Source organism: Bos javanicus, chromosome 1 (genome assembly GCF_032452875.1).
Source record: "Bos javanicus breed banteng chromosome 1, ARS-OSU_banteng_1.0, whole genome shotgun sequence".
In the NCBI taxonomy this organism is placed as follows: Eukaryota; Metazoa; Chordata; class Mammalia; order Artiodactyla; family Bovidae; genus Bos; species Bos javanicus.
The window spans coordinates 80,392,430-80,410,085 of NC_083868.1; the positions used below are offsets into that span (position 1 = coordinate 80,392,430).

The 17,656-nt window shown below is 39.3% G+C and overlaps 1 long non-coding RNA gene across 3 annotated transcripts in view; it reads left to right on the forward strand.

The window, feature by feature from the left end:
- The window catches only part of LOC133245625 (uncharacterized), a 98,970-nt gene that overhangs the window by 21,840 nt on the left and 59,474 nt on the right, over positions 1-17,656 (forward strand). The window lies entirely within an intron of this gene.

Sequence of the window (17,656 nt, forward strand, 5' to 3'; positions counted from 1 at the left end):
ATTCAGAAGCAATTGTAGGTGCTGACCCAAAATTTGTATTCTTGGCTAACTATTAGCATTAGCAGTCTCTGCTTTGCAATTGGCTGCCCATCTCACTCTTCTCTGTAAGGGTCCCCATGCTTGCCATAGATAAACTTTTAAACTTTTGGACAATGGTCATGTCTGAGTTGGAAACTTTTTGCTTTGTCCAAAGAACTAAACCCACAGTTATAAAAAGGATCAAAGAAATAATGAGCGCTTACTAGGTACCAGACACTATAGTGGGCACTGACATAATGGAATGTGTAAAAACAGAGTTCCTAGTGGGCTTCCCAGGAGGTGCTAGTGGTAAAGAACCTGTCTGCCAATGCAGGAGATGTGAAAATTGCCGGTGTGATCCCTGGGTCAAGATGATCCCCTGGAGGAGGGCATGGCTACCCACTCCAGTGTTCTTGCCTGGAGAATCCCATGGACAGAGGAGTCTGGTGGGCCACAGTCCATAGCGTCACAAAGAGTCCGTCATGACTGAAGTGACTTAGAACGCACACGCGCAAACTCATGGAACTAACTAAACAGAATGGGGAGAGTATTCTTGCAGATGTAATTACAGACTGAGATGACCACGTCTACTTGCCTTGTCAACCGCTAAACAAAATCTTAAAGTAATACTGTTCTTGGATCCCACACTGAGGGCTACCTGATATGATTGTGCAATTGGAGTGTCACACAAAGATGCCTGGCCAAGGAAGTTAGTGGGGACAAAAGCTCTCACGATTTCCTTTGTCATGCCATCCCCTCTGCAGGGCTACATCTTCTCCAAAGGGAGGATATGTTTTTCTTTCTACTAAGGTGTCAGTAACATCTCTTTAATATTAGGAGGGAATTCCCGCTTCTCAAAATTGAATGAGAGACTCTACCTTGTAAGTGTGTGCCTGCCTCGAACACAGAAATGTTTCTGAGGTGAATGTAAAAGGTGTGAGTGGATAGACAGAAAAAATGGAAAATAAAAAGGCCTAAGACATTGATATTTTTTTAATTTAAATTTATTTATTTTAATTAGAGGCCAATTACTTTAAAATATTGTATTGGTTTTGCCATACATCAACATGAATCCATCACGGGTGTACACGTGTTCCCAATTTTTAAGACAAGTTTTTTGAAAAATGGATCCTACATCTGCAAGACTTAGAGCAATATCAAAGACCTAACACAAAGTAGGTAAAGACAACCCAGTGGTGGGACAGTGGAGAAAAGAGCTGGACTGTGCATCACAGCAGTGACTGTTACTGGGTTGAATGAACTTATAGGCATCACATTGGGAAAAGCTGTGGTGTTGGAAAAAGGGAAACATTAGGTATTTCTGTATCCTGAGCCTGGCTAATTGAACAGATCTTCGCTCCCAAATTTTAAAATGTTAGACTCCATTCTGCAATCATGAACTCAGTTTGTGGGAATGGTCCTGCTTCTGGGAATAATCTTGCCAGAATAAATCCAGAAACAAAAAGCGAAGAACAAGGAGACTGTTACCTTGAAGTCATGGTTTTTCCCAACAGTTGTATCGTATTGGACAACTGGAGCAGCCCTCTCAGACGCTTAGTATTCATCTGAAAATTAGAGGCTACTTTTCTTGGTGGGTTGTGAATCTTGAAAGGTATTAAGATACTCTGAAACTGGGGCAGTAAGGAGGATAAGTTTTTCATTAAATGCTGAGTTTCAGTGGCCTGGCTCTGAGCAGGGTTTAGTTGGCTGAGTGGGCAGAATCTCAACTTTGGAATGACGGTCTGTTTCTGAGTGGAGGTCTGGGCTGATTGCTGCCTGCACCAGAGGCTTTGACTACATTCTGGGATTGACAACTGAAAAACAATTTTAGTCATACAGATTCAAGACAATAAGTTTCTTGACTCAGGTTATGTTTTGAGCATAGGCCATATGCCTTCCAATGGCATCTGTGGTCGATTCAGTTCTTCTCTCCTTTTGAACAGGCCCATAAAACCAGGTAATTCATGCACCACGGCCAACCTTAACAGAAGCCCTAGAGAGCTCCCCTCTCCTTGGCTGCTGGTTTGTTCGGCATCTGCAGCCTGCACAGGACTGGTCCACTGCTCCTCAGGCTCAGTCCCTCACTTGCCTTCTTTCTCTTGATAGATATTTTCAGCTAATGAAGAGGATAGGGTGGCAAGAAAAGTAAAAGCATCTATTAGCTTCCCCACCCCTTCTCAAAATGAAGTTTAATCTCTGTGTTCAGTTCAGTTCAGTCGCTCAGTCATGTCTGACTGTTTGTGACCCCATGAATCGCAGCACTCCAGGCCTCCCTGTCCATCACCAACTCCCAGAATTCACTCAGACTCACGTCCATCGAGTCAGTGATGCCATCCAGCCATCTCATCCTCTGTCGTCCCCTTCTCCTCCTGCCCCTAATCCCTCCCAGCATCAGAGTCTTTTCCAATGAGTCAACTCTTCGCATGAGGTGGCCAAAGTACTGGAGTTTCAGCTTTAGCATCATTGCTTCCAAAGAAATCCCAGGGCTGATCTCCTTTAGAATGGACTGGTTGGACCTCTGTGCAGTCCAAGGGACTCTCAAGAGTCTTCTCCAACACCACAGTTCAAAAGCATCAATTCTTTGGCACTCAGCTTTCTTCACAGTCCAACTCTCACATCCATACATGACCACTGGAAAAACTATAGCCTTGACTAGACGGACCTTTGTTGGAAAAGTAATGTCTCTGCTTTTGAATATGCTATCTAGGTTGGTCATAACTTTTCTTCCAAGGAGTAAGCATCTTTTAATTTCATGGCTGCAGTCACCATCTGTAGTGATTTTGGAGCCCAAAAAAATAAAGTCTGACACTGTTTCCACTGTATCCCCATCTATTTCCCATGAAGTGATGGGACCAGATGCCATGATCTTCATTTTCTGAATGTTGAGTTTTTTTTTAAAATAATTAAAAATTCAAAATTTCTCCCAAATCATCCCGCCCTCTCCCTCTCCCACACAGTCCAAAAGACTGTTCTATACATCAGTGTCTCTCTTGCTGTCTCGTATACAGGGTTATTGTTACCATCTTTCTAAATTCCATATATATGTGTTAGTATACTATTGGTGTTTTTCTTTCTGGCTTACTTCACTCTGTATAATCGGCTCCAGTTTCATCCACCTCATTAGAACTGATTCAAATGTATTCTTTTTAATGGCTGAGTAATACTCTATTGTGTATATGTACCACTGCTTTCTTATCCATTCATCTGCTGATGGACATCTAGATTGCTTCCATGTCCTGGCTATTATAAACAGTGCTGCGATGAACATTGGGGTACACGTGTCTCTTTCAATTCTGGTTTCCTCAGTGTGTATGCCCAGCAGTGGGATTGCTGGGTCATAAGGCAGTTCTATGTCCAGTTTTTTAAGGAATCTCCACACTGTTCTCCATAGTGGCTGTACTAGTTTGCATTCCCACCAACAGTGTAAGAGGGTTCCCTTTTCTCCACACCCTCTCCAGCATTTATTGCTTGTAGACTTTTGGATTGCAGCCATTCTGACTGGTGTGAAATGGTACCTCATAGTGGTTTTGATTTGCATTTCTCTGATAATGAGTGATGTTGAGCATCTTTTCATGTGTTTGTTAGCCATCTGTATGTCTTCTTTGGAGAAATGTCTATTTAGTTCTTTGGCCCACTTTTTGATTGGGTCTTTTATTTTTCTGGAATTGAGCTGTAGGAGTTGCTTGTATATTTTTGAGATTAGTTGTTTGTCAGTTGCTTCATTTCCTATTATTTTCTCCCATTCTGAAGGCTGTCTTTTCACCTTGCTTATAGTTTCCTTTGTTGTGCAGAAGCTTTTAAGTTTAATTAGGTCCCATTTATTTATTTTTGCTTTTATTTCCAATATTCTGGGAGGTGGGTCATAGAGGATCCTGCTGTGATGTATGGCGGAGAGTGTTTTGCCTATGTTTTCCTCTAGCAGTTTTATAGTTTCTGGTCTTACATTTAGATCTTTAATCCATTTTGAGTTTATTTTTGTGTATGGTGTTAGAAAGTGTTCTGTTTCATTCTTTTACAACTGGTTGACCAGTTTTCCCAGCACCACTTGTTAAAGAGATTGTCTTTTCTCCATTGTATATCTTGCCTCTTTTGTCAAAGATAAGGTGACCATAGGTATGTGGACTTATCTCTGGGCTTTCTATTTTGTTCCATTGATCTATATTTCTTTGTGCCAGTACCATACTGTCTTGATGACTGTGGCTTTGTAGTAGAGCCTGAAGTCAGGCAGGTTGATTCCTCCAGTTCCATTCTTTCTCAAGATTGCTTTGGCTATTCAAGGTTTTTTGTATTTCTATACAAATTGTGCAATTATTTGTTCTAGTTCTGTGAAGAATACCGTTGGTAGCTTGATAGGGATTGCATTGAATCTATAAATTGCTTTGGGTAGTATACTCATTTTCACTATATTGATTCTTCCAATCCATGAACATGGTATATTTTTCCATCTATTTGTGTCCTCTTTGATTTCTTTCACCAGTGTTTTATAGTTTTCTATATATAGGTCTTTAGTTTCTTTAGGTAGATATATTCCTAAGTATTTTATTCTTTTTGTTGCAATGGTGAATGGAATTGTTTCCTTAATTTCTCTTTCTGTTTTCTAATTATTAGTGTATAGGAATGCAAGGGATTTCTATGTATTGATTTTATATCCTGCAACTTTACTATATTCATTGATTAGTTCTAGTAATTTTCTGGTGGAGTCTTTAGGGTTTTCTATGTAGAAGATCATGTCATCTGCAAACAGTGAGTGTTTTACTTCTTCTTTTCCAATCTGGATTCCTTTTATTTCTTTTTCTGCTCTGATTGCTGTGGCCAAAACTTCTAAAACTATGTTGAATAGTAATGGTGAAAGTGAGCACCCTTGTCTTGTTCCTGACTTTAGGGGAAATGCTTTCAATTTTTCACCACTGAGGATAATGTTTGCTATGGGTTTGTCATATATAGCTTTTATCATCCTTCTATTCCTGCTTTCTGGAGAGTTTTTATCATAAATGGATGTTGAATTTTGTCAAAGGCTTTCTCTGCATCTATTGAGATAATCATATGGTTTTTATTTTCCAATTTGTTAATGTGGTGTATTACATTGATTGATTTGTGGATATTGAAGAATCCTTGCATCCCTGGGATAAAGCCCACTTGGTCATGGTGTATGATCTTTTTAATGTGTTGTTGGATTCTGATTACTAGAATTTTGTTAAGGATTTTTGCATCTATGTTCATCAGTGATATTGGCCTGTAGTTTTCTTTTTTTGTTGCATCTTTGTCAGGTTTTGGTATTAGCGTGATGGTGGCCTCATAGAATGAGTTTGGAAGTTTACCTTCCTCTGCAATTTTCTGGAAGAGTTTGAGTAGGATAGGTGTTAGCTCTTCTCTAAATTTTTGGTAGAATTCAGCTGTGAAGCCTTCTGGACCTGGGCTTTTGTTTGCTGGAAGATTTCTGATTACAGTTTCAATTTCCATCCTTGTGATGGGTCTGTTAAGATTTTCTATTTCTTCCTGGTCCAGTTTTGGAAAGTTGTACTTTTCTAAGAATTTTTCCATTTTTTCCACGTTGTCCATTTTATTGGCATATAATTGCTGATAGTAGTCTCTGACCATTATATCTACTACTGAGGGCAGGAATCCCTCAGAAGAAATGGAGTGGCCATCATGGTCAACAAAAGAGTCCAAAATGCAGTACTTGGATGCAATCTCAAAAACGACAGAATGATCTCTGTTCGTTTCCAAGGCAAACCACTCAATATCACAGTAATCCAAGTCTATGCCCCAACCAGTAATGCTGAAGAAACTGAAGTTGAATGGTTCTATGAAGACCTACAAGACCTTCTAGAACTAACACCCAAAAAAGGTGTCCTTTTCATTATAGGGGACTGGAATGCAAAAGTAGGAAGTCAAGAAACACCTGGAGTAATAGGCAAATTTGGCCTTGGAATACAGAATGAAGCAGGGCAAAGACTAATAGAGTTTTGCCAAGAAAATGCACTGGTCATAACAAACACCCTCTTCCAACAACACAAGAGAAGACTCTATACATGGACATCACCAGATGGTCAACACCGAAATCAGATTGATTATATTCTTTGCAGCCAAAGATGGAGAAGCTCTATAGAGTCAGCAAAAACAAGACCAGGAGCTGACTGTGGCTAAGACCATGAATTCCTTATTGCCAAATTCAGACTTAAATTGAAGAAAGTAGGGAAAACCACTAGACCATTCAGGTATGACCTAAATCAAATCCCTTATGATTATACAGTGGAAGTGAGAAATAGATTTAAGGGACTAGATCTGATAGATAGAGTGCCTGATGAACTATGGACTGAGGTTCGTGACATTGTACAGGAGACAGGGATCAAGACAATTCCCATGGAAAAGAAATGCAAAAAAGCAAAATGGCTGTCTGAGGAGGCCTTACAAATAGCTGTGAAAAGAAGAGAAGAGAAAAGCAAAGGAGAAAAGGAAAGATATAAACATCTGAATGCAGAGTTCCAAAGAATAGCAAGAAGAGATAAGAAAGCCTTCTTCAGCGATCAATGCAAAGAAATAGAGGAAAACAACAGAATGGGAAAGACTAGGGATCTCTTCAAGAAAATCAGAGATACCAAAGGAATATTTCATACAAAGATGAGCTCGATAAAGGACAGAAATGGTATGGACCTAACAGAAGCAGAAGATATTAAGAAGAGATGGCAAGAATACACAGAAGAACTGTACAAAAAAGATCTTCATGACCCAGATAATCACGATGGTGTGATAACTCACCTAGAGCCAGACATCCTGGAATGTGAAGTCAAGTGGGCCTTAGAAAGCATCACTACGAACAAAGCTAGTGGAGGTGATGGAATTCCAGTTGAGCTATTCCAAATCCTATAAGATGATGCTGTGAAAGTGCTTCACTCTATATGCCAGCAAATTTGGAAAACTCTGCAGTGGCCACAGGACTGGAAAAGGTCAGTTTTCATTCCAATCCCAAAGAAAGGCAATGCCAAAGAATGCTCAAACTACCACACAATTGCACTCATCTCACATGCTAGTAAAGTAATGCTCAAAATTCTCCAAGCCAGGCTTCAGCAATATGTGAACCATGAACTTCCTGATGTTCAAGCTGGTTTTAGAAAAGGCAGAGGAACCAGAGATCAAATTGCCAGCATCCGCTGGATCATGGAAAACGCAAGAGAGTTCCAGAAAAACATCTATTTCTGCTTTATTGACTATGCCAAAGCCTTTGACTGTGTGGATCACAATAAACTGTGGACAATTCTGAAAGAGATGGAAATACCAGAACACCTGATCTGCCTCTTGAGAAATTTGCATGCATGTCAAGAAGCAACAGTTAGAAGTGGACATGGAACAACAGACTGGTTCCAAATAGGAAAAGGAGTTCGTCAAGGCTGTATATTGTCACCCTGTTTATTTAACTTATATGCAGAGTACATCATGAGAAATGCTGGACTGGAAGAAACACAAGCTGGAATCAAGATTGCCAGGAGAAATATCAATAACCTCAGATATGCAGATGACACCACCCTTATGGCAGAAAGTGAAGAGGAACTCAAAAGCCTCTTGATGAAAGTGAAAGAGGAAAGTGAAAAAGTTGACTTAAAGCTCAACATTCAGAAAACGAAGATCATGGCATCCAGTCCCACCACTTCATGGGAAATAGATGGGGATACAGTGGAAACAGTGTCAGACTTTATTTTTCTGGGCTCCAAAATCACTACAGATGGTGACTGCAGCCATGAAAGTAAAAGACGCTTACTCCTTGGAAGGAAAGTTATGACCAAACTAGATAGCATATTCAAAAGCAGAGACATTACTTTTCCAACAAAGGTTTGTATAGTCAAGGCTATGGTTTTTCCTGTGGTCATGTATGGATGTGAGAGTTGGACTGTGAAGAAGGCTGAGTGCCAAAGAATTGATGCTTTTGAACTGTGGTGTTGGAGAAGACTCTTGAGAGTCCCTTGGACTGCAAGGAGATCCAACCAGTCCATTCTGAAGGAGATCAGCCCTGGGATTTCTTTGGAAGCAATGATGCTAAAGCTGAAACTCCAGTACTTTGGCCACCTCATGCGAAGAGTTGACTCATTGGAAAAGACTCTGATGCTGGGAGGGATTGGGGGCAGGAGGAGAAGGGGACGACAGAGCATGAGATGGCTGGATGGCATCACTGACTCAATGGACGTGAGTCTGAGTGAATTCTGGGAGTTGGTGATGGACAGGGAGGCCTGGCGTGCTGCAATTCATGGGGTCGCAAAGTGTCGGACACGACTGAGCGACTGATCTGATCTGATCAGATGATCCTTTGTATTTCTGTGTTGTCTGTTGTGATCTCTCCATTTTCATTTCTAATTTTATTGATTTGAGTTTTATTGATGAGTTTTATTGATGAGTCTGGCTAATGGTTTGTCAATTTTATTTATCCATTCAAAGAACCAGCTTTTGGCTTTGTTGATTTTTGCTATGATCTCTTTTGTTTCTTTTGCATTTATTTCTGCCCTAATTTTTAAGATTTCTTTCCTTCTAACTAACCCTGGGGTTCTTCATTTCTTCCTTTTCTAGTTGCTTTAGGTGTAGAGTTAGGTTATTTATTTGACTTTTTTCTTTTTTCTTGAGGTATGCCTGTATTGCTATGAACTTTCCCCTTAGGACTGCTTTTACAATGTCCCATAGGATTTGGGTTGTTGTGTTTTCATTTTCATTCATTTCTATGCAAATTTTGATTTCTTTTTTGATTTCTTCTGTGATTTGTTGGGTATTCAGCAGCGTGTTGTTCAGCCTCCATCTGTTGGAATTTTTAATAGTTTTTCTTCTGTAATTGAGATCTAATCTTACTGCATTGTGGTCAGAAAAGATGCTTGGAATGATCTCAATTTTTTTGAATTTACCAAGGCTAGATTTATGGCCCAGGATGTGATCTATCCTGGAGAAGGTTCCGTGTACACTTGAGAAAAAGGTGAAATTCATTGTTTGGGGGTGAAATGTCCTATAGATATCAATTAGGTCTAACTGGTCTATTGTATCATTTAAAGTTTGTGTTTCCTTGTTAATTTTCTGTTTAGTTGATCTATCCATAGGTGTGAGTGGGGTATTAAAGTCCCCCACTATTGTGTTATTGTTAATTTCCCCTTTCATACTTGTTAGCATTTGTCTTACATATTGCGGTGCTCCTATGTTGGGTGCATATGTATTTATAATTGTTATATCTTCTTCTTGGATTGATCCTTTGATCATTATGTAGTAACCTTCTTTGTCTCTTTTCACAGCCTTTGTTTTAAAGTCTATTTTATCTGATATGAGTATTGCTACTCCTGCTTTCTTTTGGTCTCTATTTGCATGGAAAATCTTTTTCCAGCCCTTCACTTTCAGTCTGTATGTGTCCCCTGTTTTGAGGTGGGTCTCTTGTAGACAACATATATAGGGGTCTTGTTTTTGTATCCATTCAGCCAGTCTTTATCTTTTGGTTGGGGCATTCAACCCATTTACATTTAAGGTAATTATTGATAAGTATGATCCCGTTGCCATTTACTTTATTGTTTTGGGTACGAGTTTATACACCCTTTTTGTGTTTCCTGTCTAGAGAAGATTCTTTAGTATTTGTTGGAGGGCTGGTTTGGTGGTGCTGAATTCTCTCAGCTTTTGCTTACCTGTAAAGCTTTTGATTTCTCCTTCATATTTGAATGAGATCCTTGCTGGGTACAGTAATCTGGGCGGTAGGTTATTTTCTTTCATCACTTTAAGTATGTCTTGCCATTCCCCCCTGGCTTGAAGAGTTTCTATTGAAAGATCAGCTGTTATCCTTATGGGAATTCCCTAGTGTGATATTTGTTGTTTTTCCCTTGCTGCTTTTAATATTTGTTCTTTGTGTTTGATCTTTGTTAATTTGATTAGTATGTGTCTTGGGGTGTTTTGCCTCGGGTTTATCCTGTTTGGGACTCTCTGGGTTTCTTGGGCTTGGGTAATTATTTCCTTCCCCATTTTAAGGAAGTTTTCAACTGTTATCTCCTCAAGTATTTTCTCGTGGTCTTTCTTTTTGTCTTCTTCTTCTGGGACTCCTATGATTCGAATGTTGTAGCGTAATATTGTCCTGGAGGTCTCTGAGATTGTCCTCATTTATTTTAATTCATTTTTCTTTTTTCCTCTCTGATTCATTTATTTCTACCATTCTATCTTCTAATTCACTAATCCTATCTTCTGCCTCTGTTCTACTATTTGTTGCCTCCAGAGTGTTTTAGATCTCATTTATTACATTATTCATTATATATTGACTTTTTTATTTCTTCTAGGTCCTTGTTAAACCTTTCTTGGATCTTCTCAATCCTTGTCTCCAGGCTATTTATCTGTGATTCCATTTTGATTTCAAGATTTTGGATCATTTTCACTATCATTATTTGGAATTCTTTATCAGGTAGATTCCCTATCTCTTCCTCTTTTGTTTGGTTTGGTGGGCATTTTTCCTGTTCCTTTACCTGCTGGGTATTCCTCTGTCTCTTCATCTTGTTTATATTGCTGAGTTTGGGGTGTCCTTTCTGTATTATGGCAGTTTGTGGAGTTCTCTTTATTGTGGAGTTTCCTCACTGCGGGTGGGTTTGTACAGGTGGCTTGTCAAGGTTTCTTGGTTAGGGAAGCTTGTGTCGGTGTTCTGGTGGGTGGAGCTGGATTTCTTCTCTCTGGAATGCATTGAAGTGTCCAGTAATGAGTTATGAGATGTCTATGGTTTTATAGTAACTTTGGGCAGCCTGTATATAGGAGCTCAGGGCTGTGCTCCTGTGTTGCTGGAGAATTTGCGTGGTATGTCTTGCTCTGGCACTTGTTGGCCCTTGTGTGGTGCTTGGTTTCAGTGTAGGTATGGAGGCGTTTGATGAGCTCCTGTCAGTCAATGTTCCCTGGAGTCAGGGTTTGTACTTAAGCCTCCTGCTTCCGGTTTTCAGTCTTATTTTTACAGTAGTCTCACAACTTCTCCTTCTACACAGCACCATTGATAAAACATTTCTGAGCTCGCCATGGCCAAATAGTGAACAGAAAAACCTTCTTCAATCTTGCCAGGGAAACCTGCCTATGAGCAGTTTTTCATATCACAGAAAATGCTGGTCCTGAGGCTCAGAGCAGGATATTTCACAGCCTCCACATGGACAGGAAGTGCAGGGTGGAGACTGAAGGCCTGTTCACTGTGGAGCAGCTCGGCTTCCACCCTGGACTCCTGAATGTTGAGCTTTAAGCCAACTTTTTCACTCTCCTCTTTCACCTTCATCAAGAGGCTTTTGAGTTCCTCTTCATTTTCTGCCATAAGGGTGGTGTCATCTGCATATCTGAGGTTATTGATATTTCTCCCAGCAATCTTGATTCCAACTTGTGCTTCTTCCAGCCCAGCATTTCTCATGATGTACTCTGCATAGAAGTTAAATAAGCAGGGTGACAATATACAGCCTTGACGTACTCCTTTTCCTAATTGGAACCAGTCTGTTGTTCCATGTCTAGTTCTAACTGTTGCTTCCTGACCTGCATATAGGTTTCTCAAGAGGCAGGTCAGGTAGTCTGGTATTCCCATCTCTTTCAGAATTGTCCACAGTTTATTGTGATTCACACAGTCAAAGGCTTCGGCATAGTCAATAAAGCAGAAATAGATGTTTTTCTGGAACTCTCTTGCTTTTTTGATGATCCAGCAGATGTTGGCAATTTGATCTCTGGTTCCTCTGCCTTTTCTAAAACCAGCTTGAACATCTGGAAGGTCACAGTTCACGTATTGCTGAAGCCTGGCTTGGAGAATTTTGAGCGTTACTTTACTAGCTTTGTTTATATATTCATAAATATGTCTAATATGTTTTTATGAAGACCCATGGGGAGATTTCCTTGTGTCCTCATTAAAAATAGTTTTGCTTCACATGAATGGCAGATTTCTCCATTTTTTGGAGACCTGATCCTGTATCAGATCCTAAGTTCCTCATTTTGATGGATTGTCCTGTGCCCAGAACACACATGTGACAGAAAAATGGGCAAAAGGTTTTAACAGACCACATATACACACAAGAAAGATATAAAAATGGCTCTTAAAACATATAAAAAGATATCTAGTCTTAGAGAAATGTAAATTAAAATTACAATGAATTACTATTTCTCATTTATTGTATTGAGGAAATTGGATGGTACCCCTAAAACATTTAGCTCTGGTGACCAGACGGGAGTGTGCTGCTGGGCACCATAGGATGTCTTCTACATAAGGCTACTTCAGCAAGATCAGGAAATATAACTGACATACCTAATACATAGAAATAAACACAGAGAATTAGGCAAAATTAGATAGAGGAATATGTTCCAAACCAGTTGTCATTCATTCGTTTAGTCATGTTGGACTCTTTGCGACCCCATGGACTGCAGCATGCCAAACTTCCCTGTCCTTCACTATCTCCTGGAGTTTGCTCAAACTCATGTCCATTGAGTCAGTGATGCCATCCAACCATCTTATCCTTTGTCACCCACTTCTCCTCTTGCCCTCAATCTTTCCCAGCATCAGGGTCTTTTCCAATGAGCCAGTTCTTCACATCTGGTGGCCAAAGTATTGGAGTTACAGCTTCAGCATCAGTCCTTCCAATGAATATTCAGGACGATTTCCTTTAGGATGGACTGGTTGGATCTCCTTGCTGTCCAAGGGACTCTCAAGAGTATACTCCAACACCACAGTTCGAAAACATCAGTTCTTCATTGCTCAACCTTCTTTCTAGTCCAACTCTCACATCCATCCATAACTACTGGAAAAACCATTGCTTTGACTATATGGACCTTTGTCAGCAAAGTGATGTCTCTGCTTTCTAATACACTGTCTAGGTTTGTCATAGCTTTTTTTCCCAAGGAGCAAGCGTCTTTTAATTTCATGGCTACAGTCACCATCTGCAGTGATTTTGGAGTCCAAGAAAATAGTCTGTCACAGTTTCCATTGTTTCCCCATCTATTTGCCATGAAGTGATGGAACAGGATGCCATGATCTTAGGTTTCTGAATGTTGAGTTTTAAGCCAACTTTTTTCACTCTCCTCTTTCACTTTCATCAGGAGGCTCTTTAGTTCCTCTTTGCTTTCTGCCATACGGGTGGTGTCATCTGCATATCTGAGGTTATTGATATTTCTCCTGACAATATTGATTCCAGCTTGTGCTTCATCCAGCCTGGCATTTCACATCAGACTTCCCTGGTGGCTCAGATGGTAAAGCATCTGTCTACAATGTGAGAGACCTGGGTTCGATCCCTGGGTTAGGAAGATTCCCTGGAGAAGGAAATGGCAACCCACTCCAGTACTCTTGCCTTGAAAATTCCACAGACAGAGAAGCTTGGTGCAGGCTACTATCCATGGGGTCACAAAGAGTCGGGCACGACTGAGCGACTTCACTCACTTCACTTCACTCTGCATGTAAGTTAAATGAGCAGGGTGACAATATACAGCCTTTCCCAATTTGGAACCAGTTTGTTGTTCCATGTCCAGTTCTAACTGCAGCTTCTGTACCTGCATACAGCTTTCTCAGGAGGCAGGTCAGATGTTCTGGTATTCCCATCTCTTTAAGAATTTTCCACAATTTGTTGTGATCCACACAGTCAAAGGCTTTAGCATAATCAACAAAGCAGAAGTAGATGTTTTTCTGGAATTCCCTTGCTTTTTCTATACTTTTTCCATACAAGTAAAACCCCAGAAAAAGAACTAACTGAAGTAAAGATAGGCAATCTACTCATAAAATGTTTCTATTCATGAAGTGATTTTTCATATAGAAAATCCCAAAGATTCTATAAAATATCCTACAAAACAGGTAGAACTAATAAGAGAAGTTGTAAAGCCACAAGATACATAGTATACAAAAATCAATTAGATAAACATTTATAGAAATTAATGATTAGAAATTAAAATAGAACCAATTACAAAATACCAAAACATGAAAAACTTAAGTTTAACCCTTAACAAAATATGTGTAGGATTGTGTGCTGAAAGTTACAAAACACCAATGAAAGAAAGCAAAGCCCTAAATAAATAGATACACCATGTTCATAGATTAGAAAATTCAATAAAAATTCAAATTGTTAAATTGTCATTTCCAAATTGATCTATAATTTCAATACAATTCCAATCAGAAACGTAGTAGACTTTCTGATAGAAATAGACAAGTTGATTCTAAAATTTATATGGAAATACAAAGGACCTAGAATAATGAAAACAACTGCAATGGAAAAGGACAGCAATGTTGAAGGACTCAATCCTACCTCATTTTGATTCTTATTATAAAGCTACAGTACTCAAGTCAGAGTGGACTTGTTGAAAGAATAGACAGGTACAATGAAGGAATCAAATCGTTTTATTAGATTATCTTGGAGCTGACCATTTCAGATTAATTTTTTTCATCTATTTAGCAAATCCTTTCAATGTGTAGATACATGTTTTATTTCTGGGACATTTTCTTCAACTATAATTTTTAAAGTTCATTATTTTATAATTCTTCTTCAAAGGCTCCAATTATGTCTAAGCTGCATTGCCTGTCTTCTGTGTCAATCATTTCCTTCCTGGCTCTTATTACTCTATCTTATTTCATTTTCTTGGCTGATTGCTTGTCCTTCTTTGGTGCTGCTTATTAAATTTCCACGTGAGTTCATTCTTCCTTAGGTGCTGTATAGAGTTGAATGTTGGCCTCCCAAAAGATAAGTCCACTTCCAACCTGTTAATGTGCCTATATTTGGAAAATGAGGTTTTGCAGACCTAATTAAGTTTAGAATCTTGAGATGAGATCAGTCTATATTAGCTGGGTGTGGCTGAATTGCAATGGCAAGTGTGCTTAGATGAGAAGCGGAAGAAGACATTTAGAAAAGAGGGCAGTGTGAAGATGGAGGTGGAGATTAGAACACTGCATATATAAACGAAGAAGATCAAGGGTTGCTGGATGTCCCCAGCAGCTAAGAGCAAGGCCTGAAGACTGGGAGAGCTCCACCAGAAGAAACCAGCCCTGCTGACACCTTGATTATAGGCTTCTGGCCTCCAGAACCCTGAGGGAACCAATATCTATTGTTTTAAGTGACTCAGTTTGTGGTGACTTCTTAAGGCAGCCCTAGGAAACAAATACTTAAAATTTACTTTTCAATTCTGAGATAATTTTTCTTTTTGTTCTAGTTATTCCTTGAGTTCAACCAGCTCTTTTAAAAATACTTCCTTTTTTTCCCCCAAATCCACCTATGTTTTTAATTTCTGATTGAAGATAACTTTTCATATTTCCAAATACTTATTTGAGGTTATTTAATTCAGCCTTGAAACGTGGTGTTGCAGTTTTCTTTCACTTCATGTTTGCTTGGGTTTGTGTGTGTGTGTGTGTGTTTTAAATCTCCCTTGGAATGCTGGAGTTCCATCACTTGAAATGTTTATTTCTCATAGATTATTCCCTTCAGTTCTTTTTGTGGATTTGTGATGGTTTACAATATTCTTAGTTTAATGGTGCCCTCTTCTGTCAATATGGCAAAGTACAGCTTCTTTAATGGTTGTTTTCTGTATGTTCTATATTTGAGTTTTAAGCCTGTTACATGCATGGAAGAATATAAAGATTTATCTTATGACCCTTACCTTTCTAGTTCAGTATGACTGAAGCTTATTGCTGCCTCAGGAAAAGCAGAAGTTCACAGTATTCTTGCATTACCCCCAGAAGGATATCTTTACATTTCTTTATGAAGGTGCTTTCTCTGAGCCATCCCCAGCTTTACTCCCTGCTTCCCTCTCTCCATCCATGTATCCTTTCTCTGAAACCACTGTTGAGGTATATCTCACAAAAGCATGGAGGTTTAAGCCAACAATAAAGCAGTTGTAACAGAAAAGGGACAGAATCAACAGAGAAGAAAGGCAAAGGGAATTCCTGAGATGACAATGAAATGAAATTCTGTGAAATGAAAACCTGTTTAATGTAGGATAGAGACCACCAACTCAGAAGAGATGACTCCCTCACAGCCACTCCTCAAAAGTTTAAGGTATAGAACAGTCTTTTGGACTCTGTGGGAGAGGGAGAGGGTGGGATGATTTGGGAGAATGGCATTGAAACATGTATAATATCATATATGAAACGAGTCGCCAGTCCAGGTTCAATGCATGATACTGGATGCTTGGGGCTGGTGCACTGGGACGACTCAGAGCGATGGTATGGGGAGGGAAGAGGGAGAAGGGTTCAGGATGGGGAACACATGTATACCTGTGGCAGATTCATGTTGATATATGGCAAAACCAATACAATGTTGTAAAGTTAAAAATAAGAAAAGAAAAATAGAAAAAAAAAGTTTAAGGTAATAGAACATCTAATATTTATAAATATACTGAGAAATGTTATATAGTTCTGTCAGAATTCCGGGATAAACTGGTTGTTGTTGTTTAGTCGCCCAGTCATGTCCGACTGTTTGTGACTCCATGGACTGAAGAACGCCAGGCCTCCCTATCCCCCACCATCTCCTGATGGTTATATTACCAAAAAAGAAACATAAGCCAGCAAAAATGTAATCATTAACTCTTGGGAGAGGAATAGATTTTAAACAAAGGAAATGTCACCATGAACTATAGATCAGCCACAAATAACAGGTAACACTTACATAGCCAAGAATGTAATCATTAAATATTGATTTAACCAAGTAGGATATTATTAAGACCACCTTAGGAGTAGCCAAAAGATCCAAAGTGAAAGTCGCTCAGTCATGTCTGACTCTTTGTGACCCCATGGACTGTACGGTCCGTGGAATTCTGGAGTGGGTAGCCTATCCCTTCTCCAGGGGATCTTCCCAACCCAGGAATCAAACCGGGGTCTCCTGCATTGCAGGCAATTACTTTACCAGCTGAACTACCAGGAATCACCTTAGGAGCAGGGTATAGGGTAATTATGTATTGGTGAGGGGTGAATTGTATAATAGCTAAATTATCATGTTCAGTAAATAATTTCTAAAACTGAAAATTTATAATCATATTTTTAAGAAAGATGGAAGTAAATACCATGATAAATACCTGAAAATTTTGAAAGTTGTTGCCTCTGGGGAACAAGAATAGAGAGATGGGGTGGGAGAGAACAAAAGGAGAATGAGTGCGTTGTTATGCTACTGATGTGGTGATCTGAGGATCGAAGTTGATAAGCACTGATAAATAGCATTTTCCTGTCTCTCTTCTCTGTACTAGATGTCTCCACACTGCACAGACACTTTAGCTACTGTGGAGGCAATTCCCCTCCACCTTCTCTACAGCTTATCATATTTTAATACTCAAGTCCTACTGTCTTCTGAAAGTCTTCCATGTTTGCTTGAACAAAATTGTCTCTGATTCCTGCATTGGGGCTGTAGCTCATCTACTTCCCACTAATGAGACCCTGGACTTGCAATTCAGTCTCTCTGGGCCTGAGTTCTCCCTTTGGAAGGATGGACTGGGACATCATTTTATTTCATTAGATTAAAACTCAGATAATACATATAAAGCCCTAAACATAGGGTCAGATACACAGTGAATTCTCAACAATGATAGCTTTCCACATTCTGATGTCTTAAATTTACCATAAATGTAACTTGTATTGTCTCTTATCATTTCAAAAATTTGGTCACTGAGCTCTCGTATTCATTATCTAGTATTCTTTTTTGTTTGTGTCTCATCATATTTTGTTTTGTATTAT